This window comes from Dendrobium catenatum, unplaced genomic scaffold, assembly GCF_001605985.2.
Source record: "Dendrobium catenatum unplaced genomic scaffold, ASM160598v2 fragScaff_scaffold_651, whole genome shotgun sequence".
NCBI classification, from domain to species: Eukaryota; Viridiplantae; Streptophyta; class Magnoliopsida; order Asparagales; family Orchidaceae; genus Dendrobium; species Dendrobium catenatum.
In genome coordinates, this window is record NW_021319113.1 from 1011094 (window position 1) to 1034164 (window position 23071).

Genomic DNA, 23071 nt, shown 5'->3' on the forward strand with positions numbered 1-23071 from the left:
CTAGAACTCAGTACTGCTCGGTACTCGGTACCGTCGGTACTTGTCGGTACTGCTCAGTACCGAGCGATACTAGAACTCAGTGCTGCTCGGTACTGCTTGGTACCACTCAGTACCGAGTGAGTACCGAGTGATACTAGAACTTAGTACCGCTCGGTACCGGAACTCGGTACCGCTCGGTACTGCTCGGTACAGAGGGGTACCAAATTTGTTCCGGGGGCGCTACCCCTTGACCCCGCAACCTGACCGGGCAGGTCGAACCCCTCCAGGGAGCAGCGCCCCCTTGGACCCCCGGCATAGGCGCAACATATCTATACTTTTTATTAAAAAAAATTCATGTTTCAAATTCATGTGGATTAATTGTGTCAATCCTTTGTACTTTTAATTAAAAACTTCATCTACTGGCAATTTATGTTTTTGTTTATGTTGTTGTACTAAACATTTAAAAATTTAATGCTTACTTTTATTTTGATATTATAAGATACAATGCTACAAATGATGTTGCTTTCATTTTTTTTTGTCATTTCAAATATTATGCTTTGATTAATTTGTTATTTTTTATGTATGATTTATATATTATAATGCCATATCCGCGTCGTATCCGTATCCTGTATGTTTTAGAATTGTCGTGTCCCGTATCCATATCGTGTCGTATCCATGTCGCCATATCCATATCGGTGCAACATAGGTTTCAGTGGCCTTGCCCTTGGAATTTCTTTTCCATACAAGCATGGCAATGCTATATGCTAGAGCACTACAACGCTCCAGGCTTAAGCTAGAGACAGAGAGCAGAGCGTTGCAACACTCCAAACCTCGACGTCACCGTGTTGCGAGCCGGTTAGAATAATTTTTCTTCTCTTTTTCTTGTTTCACAAGAGGGTTGCATCCTTTGGTACATTGAAAAACGTCGCTTTATCTACTCCGACTGTAGAATGAAGAGAGTTGAGATGAGAAATAATGATAGAATTTGAGAAGAGTGATTAGTACAATTTCTCCCAATTTTAATAGAGAACTTCTTGGTGTGGTGTGGCTCCATGATTTTATTTTGATTTCAAAATTTTGCACGTTAAATCCTGGCATTCATTTCCGTTGTTTTTATTTCTTATTTGTTTTGCTACATGGTTTTCTTCCCAACACTTTGGGATTGAATTGGGGTTAATTTTATAAAGTTTAGGTACTAAATTGGGACCAATTTTATATCCTAATTAAAACAAGAGGGATCATTTCAGATCAATTTTATATAGTCAAAAAACTATATTGAGAAAATGTAATATTTAGGGACTAAATTGATCACACAAAAATAATTTGGGGACTATTTTGAATTTTTTTTTATGAGAACTTAATTAATTTATGCTTCTTCAATAGGTACCACTTGGCAGGAATAGAGCCTAGTGATCATGGTTGAGAACATTCCACCTCTAATAGGTACCACCGGCTCCCTCTCGGTCTATCTCTCAGCTAGACGGGCACAAAAGACAAAACCAAGCAGGAACTCAATCCCTCTTATTTCTCAAGAGAAGGCCGACAATAAAGGCACAGCAGGAGAACAAAAACTCAGAATTTCGGCAACTATAATGAAGGCTCTGAGCCTCTGATATTATGTTAAATTTAGAGGATTTGAAAGGAAAATGGCTTAATTTTATTGCATAAAGCTCTCCCTATTTATATATCTACACAAGATCTCTTAATAAATAAAAAATAATAATTATAGAATAATTCATAGTTGTACTAATATAATCCTTCCTAAATCAGCCACCCAAATATGGAAGGAGATTGGCGTGATCCAGGTAAGCCTCCCACGAATCCCCATGCTGGCCATGGTATCAAGAAAGGACGACTAGGATGGCTGGGATGATATTTGATAGGATTTTTTTTTTTGCATGTATAAAATATCGATATTTATAAGCATCGTGGAATGCCAAAGAAGAATTAAAAAAATCTTCCAATGAAGCAACCACCAAAAGAAAAAATCCAAAGAGTCAATCAAAGCCATAGGAAAGCAGCTTATCCCATAAATAAGCTAATTCCCATCTACCAAGAATCTCTGCAATAATCCTTAAATAGAAGAACCTCATGAACCTACACAGAAAACAAATGAATAGGACAACAAAACAATAACTAGCCAAACAAACTCCACTAACTACAGAAACATTGCCAAAGGAAGAACCTAATAGTTGTAGTAAACCACCAAAGAAGCCAAAAAAAATAAAAACGATCCCAAATAGCTGCTATTGTAAGAAACAACACGAGTTGCAAAAATAGAGCAGCAGAAATATAAATCCCATAATTTCAACACATCCACAAAATACGATAATACAACCAAAATTCAAATTATAAATATAAGTTTGCCAACTTCAAAATGATCATCTAAATGCAAACATTTGCTTTTCGAAAATTATATACAAGTAATTTTCATTTATTCTGCTAGGCATGAAAAAAATGGCTCCAATGAAATTTTTTTTTATGATAATTGTATAGAAGATCTAGGAATTGTTAGCGAACAGTACACATCATGTATGATGTGTTATTATTATTTACTACTTTACCATTATACATCTATATATACATGTTGTGCACTCTCTTTGGGATATATAATTTCATTTATCTTCTTTACCTTTCTCTGTCTTCTCTGTCCAAGAGGCTCTTGTGGACAGCAATCTAATCTCCGACACCCGCCGACGCCACGACTCAAGATTACAATCAGTGGCATCTTGTGGATAGCAATCTAATCTCCGCCTTGTTCTCAACGATCTCTCCATCCATCCTCCCATACGTTAAATCTTCCACCACCTCTCAAGATGTTTGAATGGTTCCTGAACGTCGTCTTCAACCCACCAGTCGTACTCGAGTCATCCAACTCAAGAACGAACTCTATCACATCCAAATGAAGGATCTAACCATGCAACAATATCTTTCTCAAATAAAAACAATCGTTGACAATATCGCCGCCCCCGAATCAAAAATCGATCAGGAAGACATTGTTCTTTACATCCTCAATGGCCTCCCGTCAACCTACAACTCCTTCAAGACCGCCATACGCACATCTCTTCTTCTCATCGATCTAGGTACTCTCTACACCCTCCTCTGCAGAGAGGAGATCATTATTCACCAAGAAGTCCTTAAAGAAACCTCCTCGGGATCGATGCCACTGCCCTTTATGCCTTCTCCTACAACCAAACGCGTGGACGAAGTCAAACAAGATTCTTCAAGAACAAGAACTCACCGGCTAGATCAAACTCGTCCAACACTCCATCTGTTCCATCCGCCTCCACCAACTCCGCAAGACCAATTTGTCAAATCTGTGGTAAAATAGGTCATATCGCAATCAATTGCTGGCATCGATGCAATTTCAAGTATGCTCCTACCACATCCAGATCGCCACGAGCTATGCTTGCCCAACCGAACACAACCGCAACTCAGGATTGGATTCTTGACTCCGGTGCTTCCACCCACTTAACTCCGGACAACAACAATCTCTACCTCTCCACCGCTTATCAAGGACCCGACACGGTCTCGATTGCTAATGTCTCTTCGTTACCCATCCACAATTCTGGTCAGGATCTACTTCCGCTACCTGACACACCCCGTAAGCTTTGCCTGTGTAATCTCCTTCATGTTCCATCTCTAACTCATAATATTTTATCTGTCTCCAAATTAATGTATGATCATTCTGTTTCAATATGTTTTGATGCTAACAGCTTTGAAATTAAGGATCTCTAGGACCCTCGACCGCTTCTTCGTGGACATCTTCATAACGGTCTCTATCAGATACGGATTTATCCAGGCACCTCTACTATGGTTCTTCAAGCCAACACCACATCCACACAACTCTGGCATGCTCGCCTTGGACATCCGCATAATCATCTCCTCTCAATTCTCGATCAAAGAATTCCTGAATTTAGAAATGTATCTGCTTCTTTTTTCTGTACATCTTGTAATGTGGCCAAGAGCCACAAGATATCATTCAATAAAAGCGTTTTTGTGTCCTCCTCCCCGTTTGATCTCATCCACTCAGACATCTGGGGGCCGGCCCCACAACAATCGCTAGACGAATTTAGATACTACATTGTCTTTATTGATGATTTTACTTGCTTTTCTCCGTTATATTTAATGCATTCAAAACAAGAGACATTTATGAAATTCAAATTATTTAGCAATATCGTTAAAACTCAATATCACTCCACCCCCAAAATCTTTCGTTCTGATGGTGGCAGTGAATTCACTAGCAATGCCTTCAAATTATTTCTTCAAGAGCACGACATAAATCACCAACTCAGCTGTCCTCACACACCTGAACAAAATGGTTTAGCCGAGTGCAAACACAGGCATCTCTTCGACCTTACTCGCACACTTCTACACACGTCCAATCTTCCTAATCAATTTTGGACTGAAGCGCTATCAACAGCTAACTATCTTACCATATCAACGTCTTCATGGAAAATCTCCTACATACTATCACCTACGCACATTCAGATGTCTTTGCTTCCCTTGGTTACAACCCTATACTTCAAACAAGTTCTCCTCTCGGTCTCACGAATGCATCTTTATAGGCTACTCCCCTCTTCACAAAGGATAAAAATGTTTCAACTTAGCCTCCAACAAGATTCATATTTCTAGACACGTTTTGTTTCATGAATACATTTTTCCCTATAGAACTCCTATTTCTTCATCTACACCTTCAACACAACCAAATTACAACACCACCTCCCCTCTTCTCCTAGTACCAACTTCGACTGCTTCAAACTCTATCACATTGTCCCGTCCTTCACCTAATCTCCCCTCTCCTAACCGGGACGCTCAATCAAGCTCATCAACAATCTCTTGCGTACCCTCATCTAGTACTTGTCACATGCCCATCTCCACAACTTCACCCAATTTCCCACGGTCCCCACCTACTCGTCCAAATCATCCTATGCAAACCAGACTAAAATCAGAAATTTCAAAACCCATCTTTACACTTGTAAGCACCACTTCTTCTCAATCCACACCGACCATATACTCACAAGCAGCTAAATTCGAACAATGGCGTGCTGCCATGTCGGAAGAATTTAATGCCCTTCAGAAACAAGGGACTTGGTCACTCGTACCCGCTCTACCAAACAAAACTGTCCTCGACTGCATATGGACATTTAAAACCAAATTGTTTCCTATAGGTCAAGTGGAACGCTACAAAGCTCGTCTCGTTGCTCTAGGCTACGACAAAAATTTGGTGTGAATTACAATGAAACTTTCAGCCCAGTTGCAAAAATGCCAACCATCCACATTCTTCTTACTCTCGCTCTCAATCGACAATGGCCTATGCTTCAACTTACCGTCTCCAATGCATACCTGCACGGTGATTTTCTAGATGACATATACATATGCCAACCTCCAGGCTTTGTGGATCCTCATTTACCAAACTCAGTGTGCAAATTACATAAATCTCTCTACGGGCTCAAATAGGCACCCCGACAATGATTCTAAAAGCTCACCAGTTTCCTACAAACTCGAGGATTTGGGTCCACTCACTCCGACCCCTCACTACTTATATTTCATCAAAATCATACTCAAATTTATATACTAATTTATGTGGTTGATATACTTGTCACAGGGAATGATCCAACCGCCATTCAGGCACTTCTCAAGCAACTACACTCTCAATTCGCACTCAAGCAGCTCGGCCAAATTTCTCTCTTCCTAGGTATACAAGTCCTTCAACACACATCCGACTTCTTTATCATACAACAACACTACGCGACCAAACTTCTCTAAGAGGCTGGATTCACCGATTGCAAGGATGCACCTACACCCATTACTCCTAAATCAAAACACAAGATCAGCAATACTCAATTATTCCAAGATCCAACACGCTATCGAAGACTCATCAGATCACTCTAATACCTCTCAATAACTAGACCGGACATCGCCTTTGCCGCCAATCTTGTCTGTCAGCACATGCACCAACCAACAGTACAAGACTTTCAAGCTCTAAAACGTCTGCTACGCTACATCAAAGAAACTCTGTCCTTCGGTCTACCGATCACAACCGGGGGGTTAAAACTCCGAACTTACACCGATGATGACTGGGCTTCGGACGCAACAAATCGGAAGTCCATATCCGGCTTCTGCACATTTCTAGGTCCCAACATCATTTCTTGGTCAATCAAGAAGCAAGTAACTAATGCAAAATCGTCTACAGAAGCTGAATACAGATCACTATTTGCTGTCACCTCAGATGTCATCTGGCTCCGTCGCTTAGTTGTCGAACTTCATCTAGAGCAAAATCTCCAACAACTATCCACTGCGACAACATCTCGACAATAGCAATTGCAAAAATCTCCAACAACTATCCAATGCGACAACATCTCAATTTCATTTATCTTCTTTACCTTTCTTTGTCTTCTCCGCCCAAGAGGCTCCTCGGCTACACTCTTTCATGACTATAAAATTTATTGTAAAAATACAAATGAATCGTCGCCCATAAATGTTTCTCCCCATTGCACAAGTACCTCTGATACTCACTTTAAGTTATGAATAGCTTTCATCAACAATTATAGCTTCTGGAATTGTGGAAATGATGTATTGGATATAAGTCTAGTATCATCAAGTAAGCAAACTATATGCATTAATTTTGCTTTAGTTATATTTAGTTCTTAGTTTCTAGTTCCTAAATCATGTCAATGTAAAACATACTAGTGATGATGATTCTGTTGAGAACAGGACGTATTCTCTAGTGTTTTGATTACCATGATAGGCAAAGTTATTACTACGAGTGCTTCGATTCAACTCTCGTCAGATTCCATAATTTAAAATTTATGATCCCTTATCTTAATTCAACCATTGATTTGGTAGGTACCATATTATTTTTGACATTGCTCAACTTCACCAGTCAATTTTGCACTAGCAAAGCTCAATGGCGGAGCGCCTTACAGCTATTACTAACTAATGTTTGTAACAATCAACGATTTTTTATTATAGCAAAATCCAAATAGTATCATCTTGATCGTTTCCGCATCGTGTACTAAAATAGAGATTGGACTTTCCTTTTCTCGACCATGAAACCAAAAATTGCTTAGCAATGGAACAATGGAATAGGGAAACGGAAAAGCTAATATTTTTTTATGGAATCCAAGTGAGTTGAATTGAAACTTATAGTATTTGATCAGATCTTAGAGGATTCTTAAAAATTATTGATTTTAGGTCATTTGGGTTAAAATAAGTACCCTAAGACGAGTAAATTTCAATGAATGATCGAATAAAATTTATGTTTTCTTCTCAATTCACATGCACGTTTTTTTATGTGAATTCTTTCAAGCGCTTTGCAAATCTTAACAATAACATTTGGGAGTTACTTTTCCTTGTGCTGGAATAACACCTAGATCTTCAAACTGGTAACTAATATCCTCGTTTTTTTTTTCTCATTTTAAATTGTTTAGTGATTGATTTTGTGCGTGATTGAGATCTTATCAATTTTATTACATACTGATTTTCTTTTTATGATGAGAATATTGATTACTGCATCATTTTATATTCCTTCTCAGATTTCTTATGAAATTTTATATATTATTGACTTAATTTTATTGTTCAAAATGAATTAATGTGTACTATGATTTTACATCAAAAGATATAAATCTGTCTAAAATTAAGTTGAAAAATATAAATTTTACATCCTAAGTTTACAATAATGAACCCTAGAACCCAAGAGATTCTACAAAAAATTGGTATCAAAACTTTTAGTTGCATCATTATGTGAATTAAAAGTAAGACACCTTAATTGGATCAATTTGAACATTAATAAATGAAGAATTTAAATAGACTCAGTAAGCTATGCTCCTAGATGAATACATCTTAACTATCATTAGGATCAAATTTTCATTCATACATTTGATAAGAGCATAAACTTTGAGAAATTTTCAAAATTGATCGGTAATTTGGAATGCTACTTTAAAGATAAATAATCATCTGTTTGAATTGAAAATACTTGAATGGGCTAAAACAAAATTAATGGATCGTACTAGACCATATTGGCAAAATATTGCATTTGTCACCAAACTTCAATGGACTGACCTCAAATATAAACTTAAAGATTAATATATTTCATTTGATAAATATATAGATCAATTGAACGAACAATTTAAACATTATATAAATAAGGCAAATCAGATGTGTATCAATACTTATGATAGACATATATGTCTTGTAACAAATAAAATAATCACCTTGAAATTATTTTGCTTTTATTATCTATTGTATTAAAGGATTTAAACAGGAGATTATAAATGAATTAAGCTACAATTTACCAAAAATACTATCTAATATTCTTGCATATTTAAATGTTGAGGCATGGTATATTAAAACTACCACACAAGTAATTAAAGTCCCAAAAGAGAAATCATTGCCTTCTTCTCTTAAGCTTGAAGTTGAAATGTTGACTCATCTACTAGAGTTTGTTAAGTCAACAAAATAACTCAACCATCTAAGCTTGTTAGTTTTCTTTTTTTTTTCTTTTACCAGTTCAACCCCCAGGCTTGTTTAATTGAAACTTTATATTCAAGCTCGATCCTTAAACATAATATTTAAGCTCAGCCTCTGGATCTATTTAGCTTTGATATTTTAATGTGTTGACACTATTACCAGAGCTTGTTCAAAACACAAAGTAGCTTGACTTTTAGATTTGTGAGCTGAGAAATCTTCGTCAGTTTGACACAGGTTTATGGAACTAGAATCTGATGTTCAAGCTTCTCCAGTGGACTTGATGAGCTTGAAATCAATTAGTTGACTTAGCTTCTTGAGCTTTTTGAAATAACAAAGTAGCTCGACTGTTAGTCTTATGAACAAAAAAGTTTCACCAGTTCATCCTTTGAAATTATTGAAGCAAATTTTGATGTTCCGTGGACGTCTTAAGCTTTAGATTTGTATGTTAACTTGGCTTTTGGAGCTTGTTGAATTAATAAGACAGCTCTGCCCTTAGGTTTGTGAACTGAACGGAATTTTCACGACAATATCACAGAGCTTGTTCAAAACACAAAATAGCTTGACTTTTAGGTTTGTGAGCTGAGAAATCTTCGTTAGTTTGACACTTAGGTTTATGGAACTAGAATATGATGTTCAAGCTTCTCCAGTAGACTTGATGAGCTTGAAATCAATATGTTGACTTAGCTTCTTGAGCTTTTTGAAATAACAAAGTAGCTCGACTGTTAGTCTTATGAACAAAAAAGTTTCACCAGTTCATCCTTTGAAATTATTGAAGCAAAATTTGATGTTCAGTGGACGTCTTAAGTTTTAGATTTGTATGTTAACTTGGCTTTTGGAGCTTGTTGAATTAATAAGACAGCTCTGCCCTTAGGCTTGTGAACTGAACGGAATTTTCACGACAATGAGTAGTTTTGTTTGGTCATAATGGGTTGTTAGTTAGCATTTTTAAATCTCACAATAAAGCATGTTCGAGGTTCTTTGTATAAAATTGTCCCCTATATGGCAGTGGAATTTTAGGAAAAAATCATATTTTACATTTTGCTACTCATGAGCAAATAAGAATTTAAATAGTTTTTTTATCAATGGGCATGATAAAGATAAACAAGTAGCAGCTTCACGCCAATTTTAAAACTTATCATGCCAACCTAAATATATAAGAATTCATTCTTTTGAAAAAAAGTGTTGACCTCGTGAGGATAGCTTGACTTTTGGGCTTGGCGAATATATGTAAAAACACAGCCAACTCTTTATAATATTTCTTACAATAGTGGCCATTTATAGGACGCATAGACCTTATAACCTCCGTATCGACCTCCTTCAAATACTTCTTCAATAATGAAAGGTCATTCCCAATTTAAGTTGGATTTACTATCAATATGATAATTGATAATAATAAGCCTTCGATGCATGAGGGTTAGCTCGCCAACCTTGAAGCTTCTAAGGCAAATCTTAAAATCATGATCCCTGGGCATCCTTGTACTATAATTTTCCTAAATTTTGTTGGGCTTGAGGTTGAACTTTGTCTAGCAATTTTAAGTTCCTTGAACCATGATCAAGCATTCCTTCTTTTGGGAATCCATAATGAACAACAATACAAAGTGAAGTTAACCTCAAAAGGGAATATAAATTTTGCTCCAATCACAAGCATGGTGTAGCTTGTGTTGCAATTTTATGTGAGGTGTGATAGGTTCATAGAGCTTCTATTACTTTGTCATGCCATTCTCTTTATTTTTGGAGATGATTATGAGAAGTTATAACATGGTTTTGTTAAATGCCTCGGTTATTAAAGAATAGCAATCTATCTTAAGGTGTTTTACAAACCGATAAATTTTAGTACCTTTAAAGGCTAAACCATTACCAAATATGATTCTCCATGGGACTCCAAATCGGTAGATAATTTGATCACGGAAGAACTTCATCACATTGTTTTCTTTAACCTCATTAAGTAGGAAACTTCAGCCCACTCCAAAAATAATATGTGGCGGAGAAGATAAGTCAATGGCCTAAGAAAGATAGGGGGAATATAGGACTATATAAGTTAGTGCCCCAACTTCAAATAGTCTTGATGCTACTGTAGGATGTAGTGTTTCAAGAGATTGATATAAAATCTATCCATAAATTTGGCATTGGTAGCACTTCATAGCATGGTCAATATAATCATAAACCATAGTTTAGCCAATAAAATACCATATATTTGACATTCATTTTCATTTTTACGTTAGATTAGCATGCATTGCACAACTTTTCATTAATTTCAACCTCGCTAACTTAGCTTAATCAAACCTAAGGCACATTGATGTTCACAATTATTTGCACCTTCATTCATGCCAATGCCAATGACTTCGAAAATAGGGTGAATTGAAAAGGATAAATCTTTTCAGATGAAATTCAGGATTCACTTTGAAGTTAAAAAAGTCAAAAAGTGTGATGCGTAGCCTATCATAGTTCAAAGGTAACAAACCTGACTAATGATGGCTCATAAGTATTACATGCCTGATTCATACTTCAGTGCCTAAGAAGAACAAAGCACAGTCGATTTTCAAAGCTATTGGACATGACTAACAAATGCTAAGAGGCATGGAATTCCCAGTTCAACCATGCAAGAATGGATCTTAGCTCAAGTTGAAAAGGCAATGCCCAAAAGTATATTTGGTTAGGGATATTTTATGCTATAAGGCGCTGTCCCCTGTCTAGTCGTAGTCCATATCAAACATTGAACTCAAAAGATGTCCCTTAATGACCAATCACTTGCTCATGAGGTGATTAAATAATATGATAGAGGACTTTGCATCATATCCATGTGCTATCTCAAGAAGGGAGCCTTGAATTAAGATTGAGTTTCAAATTGGAATCTGATTTCCTTTAAGAGGTGCCTTTAGGACAAGATTAAGTAAGATTTACTCTAGCGACTTTCGAGCTCACCCTAAGAGATTGATTTAAAGGTTGTGAAATTAGTTAGTTGGCTTTTCAAATGATCTTGGGAGGATCAACATTATCTTTTGGGTTTCAATTGATTCTAAATTTGTTTTGACGCAACAATTTCTAGCTTGTTTGCCATGAATGGGCACGATCCACATCTAGTTTCAACTAAACGATAAATTGCCTAGCTTAAGATGATTGGACCCAAGTCTAACAAAATTTCAACCCTACCGAGTTTAAATAAAACTCAACCCTCTCCAACAGGCAAAGCTCCTTCCAAGCTACTCTGGCTGGACCTCTACAAACCAATATGGCTTGTAAATATTTCAAGCACGCCTTCGCATACCTAGCAGACTTTGTTGACCCCTATCACATGGACTCAACCACCCAACCGATAATACTGTCTCATCCAACCTAAGACAAGTTGACTCACCAAAGTTGGCAAGACATGCTTGGCTATTTAACTTACCCAACTTAACTTCACAATTGACTGAAATTTTTTCTGCTTGGCTTGAGCAAACATAGACCATATTCTAATCCGCATGGGTTGAATTGCCTTCCGGAAAGTACTTGATTTGGGTATTAGTAGGCCAAATTCCACAACTAAGTACTCGAGTTGAGCGTTAGTCAGTTGGAACTGCTATCAAATACTAGCAAGTCGAGCACTATTACTAGTACATGATGAGTTCAAAGTAACCTCACTACCAAAAAGTTAATATTTTCGCAGCAGTTTTTAACAGCGGTTTAAAAATCGCCGCTAAAAATAGGTATAAACATCAGTGAAAATCGCTGCTAATTTTACTATTAAAAATTGATATCCTTCTTTATATTTTATAACAGCGGTTTACAAATCGCCGCTAAGCACCGCCCACTCATAAACTCTCAATATCGCCTTTTTTTGACCTAGCCGACACATTCCATATTTGACTCGTCAATCGCGACCTTCGTCTTAGGAGATCATCCACACCGAATCACTTCTGATGCTGAATGATGAGGGTCGAACCAATGCCAAAGCTTATTTTTCGTAGACGAAGGGTCGAACAGATGACAATGATCTCCTCAAAGCTTCGAAGCTTCGCCAGCCTAAGGACGAAAGGTCGAACGGATGCTGAATGACGAAGGTCAACTTTGGCTCACTCCGGCGATAGCCTCTGTTTCTTATGACCGCAAGGCGGTAATCATTAATGGGCAGAAGAAGATTATCATATCCGGCTCTATTCATTATCCGAGCACTCTAAAGGTGAGAAGGACGTTTCCATGAGAAAAGTTATTCTTTTTTAGTTTATGCTTCAATTTTTGGGCATTCATGTTTATGTTGATTTAGTTTTTGATAGTTCTAAGCTTGTTGTTTGATTTCTTTGGTTGGGCTTTAGATGTGGTCGGATCTTATCCAGAAGGCGAAAGATGGGGGATTGGATGTGATTCAGACAAATGTGTTCTGGAATGGCCATGAACCTCATGTATTGATTTCAAAAAATAAAAATAAAAACAAAACAAGAAGTTTCTTGTTTCAATGAGTTCTAACAACATGTGTTAAAGTTGGATAAGTGCTTTTTTTTTAAATTATTTTCGTGGACTTTTCTATTGATTTATTACAGTACTACTTTGGGGGAAGGTATGATGTGGTTCGATTTATCAAGCTAGTGATGCAGGTCAGTCTATATGTTCATCTACACATTGGTCTGTATGTTCATCTACGCATTTGTCCTTCTGTTTGTGCTGAGTGGAATTTAGGGTATGAACTTTTTCTTTTGCCGATAGAAGTTCTTGCTTATAAAATTTGAGCTTTGGAGTTTCTCTAATTCCTTTACAATGCCTGTTTGGTGTAATTGTAGTTAATAAAAAATTAGCTTCACCAAGAAAGTTAGAACATGCACATATTTGTCTTTATTTATTTATTTTTTTTTTTTTATATTTGTCTTTATCATATCTCTATGTTTCCTTAGGGTGATGACGAAGCTTATATTGCTAAGAAAGTGAAGCATTACTTTGTTTCATTTTCCTAGATGCTTTAGTGCATGATCACCCAACTATATATTAAAATGTTATTGGTACTAAAATCTGAATGACGATGAATGTATGCTTTAGTGCATGATCACCCAATATTAATTTTGTTGATTTCTTTCTTGTCTTTTTCCTTGCATTGTTGGAGTTTTGATTTTTGTCAAAGTAGATGCTAATGAAATTTTAATTGTACAAAATTCAATTAATTACTTTTTTTAATGTTTCTTATTTTGTGTTGATTTCTCGGGATTTAATCAAATTCAATCATTACGTCGGGTTCAAATTCCCTTGCCTTGAATCAGAGAGCCAGCTGCTTCTGGCCTGCTTTGTAACATATGTAGATCGGCGTGGATCAGCTAATGGTTAGGTAGATGATTGGTATTTATTGTTTGCATCTTGGCATTTTGACTTACCTTGTCATGAGAAGGCCTTGATTGATGTTGTAATGGTATTTGAACATGAAAATGTCATTTAGTTGGTTCTCATTCTTTTTTCCTTCTTATGCATGCTTTTCAAGTTATTTTTGTTGGCCTCATTGTTGAACTAGATACATACTTATGGTGGGCGACTATTATGACAACTTAATTCCATTGGTCAACTGAACCCATCTCGTCAGAAGGGCTTCAATAGTTTAATGATCAAAATACCCATGTTAAACACGGTGTCAGCATTTTTAGTACAACAAACTGTCACCCAAGGGGATAAAGAAAATAAAAGGTACAGAAAGAGACGTGGAAAAACTGAAATGTCCTAATGTTTAGGATGCCATTTCTGCTGACCTAAGCCCCTAGTTATCAGCAAATTCTTTAAGCATTTGGCACGTGCAAGAAGGAGAAACACCACCTCTTCTTCCTCCATGTGAGCTTAACCTCGGCGATGATCACATTGCATGGCAAAATGATCTAAATTAAGTTATTAAAAATCTCGGGCTGCATTCAACATCTTAAACATAAATTGGAAAGTTTAGGCCCATTTTATAACATGGAATGGGGCCAGACAGATCCTTAGCTCACTAAAATGGATCAACAAAGATCTGTACAGCAAAGATCAAACAACCTCTGCAGCTTACATTGCCTACATAGCATCCATATTTCCGTGTTTTCAACCACCAGTGTCCTTATTAATACCTTTCTCGCATCCATAACTGTAATTAGAGCAATATTCGCAGATTTGTTCTGCAAAAGTAGCCATACAATAACAGTTCCAAATGGCAACACATTCTTGGCATTGTCATCATAAGTAACAATAATCTAGTATTCTACAATAATAATTAAAAAAATCACCTCCTCCAGACCAGTTCATACCTACTCATCCTAGCCACATTCATTTTTAGCAACCAAAAAGCCCCCCTCAAAAACCAAAACAAAAGAAGCTACAGCTCCACCAACAGAAGTCCCAAAAGAAAATCCACAAATAATCAAAGATTCATAAATGAAAAACGAAAAACCAGAAGATCAAACGCATACACAGTGTCTCACTAAAAAAAACCACTGGCTTACGACCAATCAAAACTTAACCTCATAAAAGTGACGGATAAAACGATGTACCTTCTTTAAGACAAGCGCGAGACGCTTGCTGTCAAGCTTGTGCATACCGCTGAGGGTCTCCCGTGCGCAGTGGAACGCTCGCCGCTGCAGCTCCCGCGGCATATCAGCGGCCCTAACCCGGATATTCTCCATTTCCTTTAGATCATCTTCAATCTTCCGTCCATCGCCGCCATCGTCTCTTCCCTTCTCTTTCTCTTTCTCTTTCTCCCTCTTGTCCTCCTCCTGTTTGGCGTCTCCCTTGACCTTAGTCCTCTCTATGAGAGAGCTGAGGTAGCGGCTCCGCCGCTCAAGCTCCTCCGAAGCGCCATCCATCACCGATTTCTCTCTCATACCCACCGCCGACGACGTCGCCGAAACATCACCGATCACAGGGTTTTCGGTTTAGACTTGGCATAGCCACCATGTCCCTCTCTCTCTCTCTCCCTCTCTCCCTACTTGGAGGAAACCCGGCGGGAGGAGTGGAGAAAGAGGAGATGATGAATAGAAGCAAAGACCGAAGCAGAGATGGCAACCTGAACAAAAATCTTATACACAATTGATAAATACATAAGATTATCAGACCAGTGCAAATTCCTTCGATTTTAAATCTCTGTGTTCACCAGCCACTGGCACAAATCTCAAAGCAAATATATTATAGAGCGGAGGCTATAGCTAACAGCGCTGTTGCATAGGATATTTCTACCGGCAAATAGCCCCATTACGCCTTGCACTTTTTGTTTGTTTTCAGTTTCCTCAGTTCAAATTCCCAAGTTCTAAGCGTAATTATTCTTTAATGTTTTTTAACTCAGCAGCGTAATCTCACTCACATAAGAAAAACGAAAAAAATCCACGTCGCTGTTCGGATTTCGGCGTCGGGACCATGCTACATAAGTGAATATATTTAATTTTTTTTTTCTATTTAAAATTTTATGTTTAATACATCCTCAAAAACTATCTTGATCAAGCACGAATCTCGAGGCATATTTAAGTTGGAAACTTTTAAAATTAAATTTGAGATCATCTGAATTCTAATTTCAGCCAACTTATAGTCAAATTGAACATCTCAAAGATACGAACCAAACAACGCCCAAGCCCAAATGGGTCTGAATCAGGGGCCCGGACCACACTTGGAAGGGTTAAAGTATTATTTGGACAATAAAATGATTTCCAAATATGGCATGTTTATAGTCAAACCGAGCAACTCGGCGAGACGAATCCAACGAGCCTAAGATCTTTGAATTTTGACATCGTTAAGGCACATAAACAGTCAAAAAACTCTCTATGATCGGAGGAATCAATATGAACCTGATGGACCGGTTCACCCTGAACCGGTCCGGCCTGGACCCGTGCGGGTCTACAGGCGGAGGGGAGAGGGGCGGGCGGTCCGATTAGACCAAGGGGCCCCATCCACTTAAGTGGGGGCATTTTGGGGAGGGAGAAATTGTGTGTAGGTATGAAGGGAGCCATTAGGGTTTAGTTGGGATTATTATGAAAAGTGTATTCTCTCTCTTATTTTCTCCTTAGCCTCCTTCTTGCTCTTTTCTAGGGTTTTCTTGTGGGAGATCTTGTCTGTCTCGAAGTGAACAAACTTATCTTGTTTTCTCTTGGTTTTCTTATGCAAATGTTTTTGCTTCTCATCTCAACCCTCTTGTGATTGTTCTTCTTTGGTTTTGGTGGAGAAATTCCTCTTTTTTGGGGGGAAATTAGGGCAAAACCGAAATTGTCAAAACCTAAGGCGTATCAATTTGGTATCAGAGCCCTTGATCCTAGACGGCATGGCGTCAAACGGCCGTTGACAGTTGCCGGACCTTCGTTCGGTCGCCGACTGCCGTCGAACTTCAGCCTGACCATCGTCGAACCATCGGGTGATCGCCGTTCGTCACCAGACTTCAGCTCGAACTTAGTCGGACCATCGTTCCGTCGTCGACCTTCGCACGGCCGTCGTCCACCGCCAGACCTTTGCCTGGCCTACGATCGCTGTCGAACATCCGCACGATCGTCTCCAGACGTTTGACTAGCTCTCCAAATTACTATAATTCGACCGCCTCTAAATCGAGGGACGGGTTAACCCTTGTAATTCACTCAAGTTTAGTTGAATCTTTTCATCTGGGCGAGGCCCCATGATTTTTCCCTCTTCAGGATTTTCACGTAAAAAAGATTTAGTGTTTTACTTCTTTCTTTCTGTTTGTGTGTTGGATATCCGTGCATCGCTAAGACGAAAAGCTTACTCACTCTACCGCCACGAATTTTCCAGTCCGAAACAATGTTGATATATCATAAAAAATAATCTTGAGTGGACATGAATCCTAAAATATACTCAAGCTATTAATTTTCAAAATTAAATTTGGAACCATCCAAACTCTAATTTCAGCAAACTTAAGATCAAATTGAACATCCCAAGAAGATGAACACAATGATACCAAAATCGATTCAAACCGAGCCCAAATTAACCCCAATTAAGGGATCAAAGCATATTTAGAAAGTTCAAAATATTAACAAGTGATCTCTAAATATGGCATGCTTAAAGTCGAATCAAGCGGCTCGATGAGACAAATCCAATGAGCTCAATATCGAGGTAAGTGAATCTAATCATATCTCAGTTTTCAAAGATTTGACCATTGAATTCTCCTCAAAATTGATTATAACCAACCAATTTTTACTTATCTTTTACACGCATTTCAAAAATAATAATAGCGACTAATTATTACTCAATCACATAGTAATATTCATTTTCAATATTCGTATTAAGAGCATGCTTAAAAAAATATCAATTTTCTATATAATGTAAATCATACAAATTTAATAACTTTTATTTTACTTGGTGAAATTCATAATTATTACAGTTAAAATACTGAAGATAATCAATGTGATAACAGAGATATGATTAGAATCACCTACCTCGATATTTGGCTCATTGAATTTATCTCGTCGAGCTGCTCAATTCAACTTTAAGCATGCAATATTTTAATATCATTTTGTCATCCAATTAATGCTTTTGAGCTTTCAAATATGATTTGGTTCCTTGATTTGGACTCATTTTGGCTCGGATTGAACAAATTTTAGTGTTGTTGGGTCGTCTCATTGAAACATTCAATTTCACTATAAGCTTACAAAAATCAGAGTACGGATGAACCCAAATTTAATTTTAGAAGTTTCCAATTCATATACGCATCAAAATTCTCGCACAATCAATGTGATTTTTGATGACGTATCATGATTGAAACATCATTTTTTGTTACTCAGCAACAGTTGAAGCTTTACATAAACGGAATTAACTTAACATCACAATATAAATGTATTATGATATCAAATTGACTAAAGAATAAAGGCAAATAAATGTTATTGATTTAGTAGGAGAGCTTAGATTTTCTATAGAATAAACCAACTAACTAAAATTATGGATTTTTAAGATTTCTTAATTAGAATGCTATTCATGCATGCAATATTAATATTTCATATGATATCAAATGCAATAGCCTTTCAGGATAAAATCGAGAGAGATCAGTAGGCAGCTCCATTGTAGCGAAATAATGTGAAACTAAGGCTTCGTTTGGGACGGTTTTTTTATTGCTTTCTAAAACGGAGTTTTAATACAAAATTTTTTTATTTTTGTACTAAAACTCCGTTTTAGAAAGCAATAAAAAAGCCGTCCCAAACGAACCCTAACTTTGTTGATTGGAACCTGAAGCCAGAAACAGGAAGGAATAAAGAAAGCGAATGCCTTGTAATCTCCTGGGACTAGGAGCTAATGGGTTTTAGAGGGCAGAACATGGAGAAGGGGAATAGGAAGAAAGACGAATAACATATGCATGGAAATGTATTCCACTTGGGTTTTTGCAAACGGGTCCCGAACTCGACCCGCTTTGGGTTTGGGTCAACCCGACACGACCCGAATGACTTGGGGACGTAAAAAAATTACAAGTTTTCGAGTAAAAAAATGGGTCAATCTTCGCTTTTTGGGTCAAAACGGGTCAATCTCGGATTTCTAGGTCAAAAACAGGTTTTCGGATCAAAGGATCAACCTGAACCCGACCCGATTTTAAGTTCGGATTCGAGTCGAATTTTCGGGCCGTGTCAAATATTGACACCCCTACTTACAATCTAGTAGAAAATATTAATTCACCTGGCCATTGATGTGGGGAGAAACATGGAGAAGCAAGATGAAGAAGAGTTAAACAGCCCTTAGAGACCAAAACAACCAAGCTGTTCTAAAATTCAAAATTAATAATTCATCCTTCTCTCTACTGCTCACAATATTATATATAAATACTAATAGAACTCTCTAGAAAATAAGTAAAAATATAGGTAAATTGTTCCTAAGGTCCTCTTTAGATAAGATGCACCGCATCAATCATAAGGGCCATTTGTAGCCATCTTTTTAAAAATAAAATAAAATAATTACATAAATGCTCTTCTCATATATTTGATAATTAAGAAGGTGATTCGAACTTGGGCTGGAGACAAAGAGCAGAGCGTTACAGTGCTCCAAACCCCGATGTCACAACACCATGATTAGGACTAAACAAATTTTCTTTCCTCTTCTTTTTGTTTCACTTGAATGATTGTCCTTTTGCGTATCGAAAAACATATATTTATTTGCTCTAAATGTAAAATGGAATTGTAAGAGCGAGGAAAGACATGGAAAGAATGTTAGTGAAGAAATATTTACAATTTCTCTCAATTTTTTATAGTGGATTTTTTGGTATAGTTTGGCTCCTTGATTTTTTCCCGGTTTCAAATTTTTTCACATGAAATCCTAAAAAGGCCGCTTTAAAAAGTAGTAATAAAGCATTCTCAAATGAAGTCTTATGTTTAGTTTGGGACAGCTTTTTTATTACTTCTTAAAAAAAAAAATTAATACAAAAATTAAAAATTTGTATTAAAAACTATTTCTATTTTTTAAGTATAAAATTTAATTTTTTGTAATAAAAATTTATTTTAAAAAACAATAAAAAAATCATAAACCTTATTCTCTTTTCTAAAAGTCTTTATGAAAAATTAGATTACAATAATCTAGAAAAGAAATCATCCGTCTGAAGATCCAGCAACACCATATTCGCTCTTTCTCTCTCTCTCTCATCAGACTGAACTTGAGCGGTGTTGAAGGCATCTCCAACTGAAATATCATTTTTCACTCCAAAATGCCGCGATTCATTTCCAATCGAACATCATTTTACCCCGTAAACCGTCGTTCTCTTCTTCCACACCTTTCTTCCGAAAGTTCGGTAAAGATAAAAAAATGGCGCAGATGAACAGTACAACGCTAATATTGGCGCCGCACTGTTCATCGGCAATCAAATGGCGCAAAAAATTACAATCGGTTGGAGCAAAACAAGAACGAAAAATAAATATTTGCCGTTCCATTGGAGTTGCCCTGAGAAAATAGTTCCGCAGGTACTGCAACCAGCTCTTTCGTTGCTGGTTTAGCGTATGGTTTCGGTATTGAATGCTGCTTATTATAGCCTTTGATTAGAAATTAATTGTCGGCTGTGATCTGAATGTGCTAATCTATTACTTTTTTGATAAATTGTATTCATGTATTGCCATGTGGACTTTTAAAAGAAAATTTAAAATTTTAATTTAACATAAATTAATAATAATTTGAGTAAGGCTTTATAGTACAAGAAAATAATGTATAATAATTTATATTTGGATAAAACATTTTGTTTGGTATAATAATCTATTTTTTAGATTAAGAAGCAATATTTTAGTATAACTTTTTTTTAAAGATCAATATTTTAGATTAGGACAGGCATATGCCAAACATGAATAGCCCTAGAAGCCACGGTAAAACATCTGGCATCGAGACCCAATTAAGTGAAAAAAATATCACGACTTTGAACTTTTTCAATAAAATCATCACGTAACATATCAACAAAATCCAAAGTCATCTCATATTCCCCTTCCAGTTTACCCACTACTATACATGCATGAATATGATCTCCGTCAGACATACGTAATGCTTTAGCTAGTATGCGAAAATGCATACCATGTCTCAAAATCTTTTCCGCCTACCATTAACAAATATCAATAATCATCATCTCCGATTGGCCTTCACATATAGTTTGCTAGCATTTGCTTTCATGCATCACCTCTCATTATTTATCTAACAATATCACTATTATAGGAAGAGATTATTATGTGCAGAGTCCGAACACTTTGTATCTGTGAACAGTAAAAGCACAATAGTGAACAGTAAAATCACAGTGGTGAACACTGTATATATTATAACTTTGCCTTTACTAGTTAGAGAGATGTATGAATTTTTGTAATCCTCATTGACGAACTATGTTATTTAAATATGATTAAGCCCACAAAATTTTCTTCATCATTTTTCCTTTTAAGAACTCTTAAATTTCTTATGAATTTCTTCTATCACTGCATGTGCAGATTTTTATGTGAAGCAAAAATACAAAATAGTTGTTATATCATCGCAACTTTTCTAGAATGTAAAACTTATTGGCCCTGTCATTTTCCAGCCCCCCAAAATTTACTTTGCTCTCAACGTTGAACTACGAAGCAAGAAAAAAAAAAAAAGATCAATGAGGGAATTTTAGCAAAATTAAGGTGGGTGGCCATCTAGCCACATCTCCTCTCGACTATCTGCTGATGATACTGGAGGTGGCCTCCATACATCTAATTGCTTATTTGTTTCATGTGATTGCTAAGTCTTTGATTGGAACAGCCGTCGACAACTGCTTTTTCGTTACTTTCAAAAAAAATTTCGTTATAAGAAGCTACTGTAGAAAACATAAAGAAAACTATCTTAAATAATAAGAGAGAGAGAGAGAGATACTACATTGATATGATTCCATCAATATTTAACAATGCTTTAATTTTACCGTTTTAAAAGATTTCTTTACTAATTGAAAATACTGATATGATGACTATTTTATCGATTTGACATATATATTAGTTTATTAGATTCTCCAATGTATTATTTACTAGCTTCTGTATCATACTATTTTATTATTTACAAATTTTACTTCTATTGCATACGAGTTTTACTATTTATGCATTAATTCTTAATCATATAACCATTATTATTATGAAGTAAATGATAGCATGCATATTGCTTCTTTATCATGTTTTAAATTCAATTATAGGATTTTAGTGACATGCTAGACTGTTTAGCTCATTATATGTTGTTTGAATGATTTCAAGCCATGAAGAGATTCAGAAGTGTAAGACTGATCAGGCCAGGGCTCCTCAGGTTCTGTTTCTTTTTATTTTAGTTATTCTTTTGTAATAAAAATAGAAGGAAATATTGTGATTATATAATTCTTGAGTATTGTTTATGATTTACGTTTAGATCATTGAATATAAATGTGTACTGATTTTTTAAATTATATAATTTATTTGTGTTGTTTATTATTGAAAGATGAAATTAGATAACTCTAGTTGTCGTATAATAAAAAATAAAAGAAAGAATAATTTTTCAAATTAAATTCTTGGACATGGCAGGATGATAGTGATCAGAGAGATCATAATCATGCAATTGAGGTATGAGCAGTTGTCGATCAACAAAAAATTAACTTCACAGGGAGATATTGAAGAGCAAATAAGAAACGTTGAAGTCGCAGAATTAGAGGACATCGTAGAAAGAGAGACCTGCCAAGGAAGAGATTATTAGGTGCGGACGGGGAGAACCGTTCCCACAAGCATTGGATACCTAGCTAGGTATCACTCGGTACCGCTATGTACCTAGTACTTGTGCGGACGATGCACACTCTGCTCCTAATAATAAATCCTGTCGGGAAACGACCAACAACACCATATTCGCTCTTTGTCAACCTCTCTCTCTCTCCCTCTTTCTCTCTCTCTCTATGTTTCTCTTTCATCAGAATGCACTGGAACAGTGTTGAGAAAATAGTTCCGCAGGTACTGCAAACAGCTCTTTCGTTGCTGGTTTAGCGTATGGTTTCAGTATTGAATACTGCGGATTATAGCCTTTGACTAGAAATAAATTGTCGGCTGTGCTAATCTATTACTTTTTTGATAAATTGTATTGCCATGTGGACTTTTTAAAGCAAATTTAAAATTTAAAATAAAGATAAATTAATAATAATTTTGAGTAATGCTTTATAGTATAAGCAAATATTTTATAATTTATGTTTGGATAAAACATTTTGGTTGGTATAATAATGTATTTTTTAGATTAAGGTTTCGTT

At 36.4% G+C, this 23071-nt stretch overlaps 1 pseudogene; it reads right to left on the reverse strand.

Moving 5' to 3' along the window:
* The window catches only part of LOC110115546, a 17710-nt pseudogene extending 2287 nt beyond the window's left edge, over positions 1–15423 (reverse strand).
* Positions 15424–23071: the final 7648 nt, after the last annotated feature.